The sequence below is a fragment of the Cynara cardunculus genome (genome assembly GCF_001531365.2).
Source record: "Cynara cardunculus var. scolymus isolate 2C chromosome LG 14, CcrdV1, whole genome shotgun sequence".
NCBI lineage: Eukaryota > Viridiplantae > Streptophyta > Magnoliopsida > Asterales > Asteraceae > Cynara > Cynara cardunculus.
The window spans coordinates 6,603,704-6,604,877 of record NC_037541.1 but is presented as its reverse complement, the minus strand read 5'-3'; positions in this window follow the sequence as shown (position 1 = coordinate 6,604,877).

Genomic DNA, 1,174 nt, shown 5'->3' with positions numbered 1-1,174 from the left:
TTTTTTATTTCTAGTCAGCAAGATGGGTATGTTGAATCTCACCACTTAGAGGCAATTAACTTTTAACCATCGATTCTCAATATCTCATGGTTATGCCAATAAGTGATACAATAACAAAGCCATATATTCTCTAAGTATCCTAAACCAGAGCCTCTGGTTCTAAAGACCAGAGCCTTTGGCCATATAGAATGACTTAGATTTATTGGCGAAATTTCATCTTTGCAACCAGTGCCCCTCTGGTCCTATTAGTAACAAGATCCCCTCTGGTTCTAAAGGTAACCAGAGCCCCTCTGGTCCTATTGGTAACCAGAGCCCCTCTGGTTCAAAGCAAATACTTGGTATTTCTTATCAAGTACTTTTCTCCCACCCAGAGCCTCTGGTTCCCACCCTTACTTGCTATTTGTTATTCTCTTTACAACCAGAGCTTCTGGTTCTAAAGACCAGAGCCTCTGGCTTAAGATTCTTTGAAAGCAAGTCAACCATTTCCTATCCAACTCCCTTTTCATTTTTTTTCTTTCAACCAGAGCCTCTGGTTCTAAAGACCAGAGCCTCTGGACCCCATCCATCGCTTTTGAATCTTACTTTTTCTTCCGCTTTGAAACCAGAGCCCCTCTGGTCCTTGCTCACTAAAATGACTAAGTGTTTCCGAAGACCAGAGCCTCTGGTTCTAAAGACCAGAGCCTCTGGCTTTAGATTCTTTACAAGCTTTATCTTGATCATTTCATGTCATACTCCATTTCATCCTGATTTAACCAGAGCCTCTGGTTCCAAAGAACAGAGCCTCTGCTTTCCTTGGCTTGCTTTATATTATTTTTCTCAATCAGAGCCTCTGGTTCTAAAGACCAGAGCCTCTGGCCCTAGTTTCTTTGAAAGCAAAGTCCTCATCATTTCATACTTCATTTTTTTTTTCATCACCATTCTCAACCAGAGCCTCTGGTTCTAAAGACCAGAGCCTCTTGATTCAAAGTCTTTGCAACCAGAGCCCCTCTGGTCTCAAAGACTTATTGCTCTTCATACTTAGCCATATTTCATAATATTTTTCTTCATAATTCACAACCAGAGCCTCTGGTTCTAAAGACCAGAGCCTCTGGATTCAAAGTCTTTGCAACCAGAGCCCCTCTGGTCTCAAAGTCATTCTTTTTCATACTTAACCATATTTCATTCTTTTTTCATC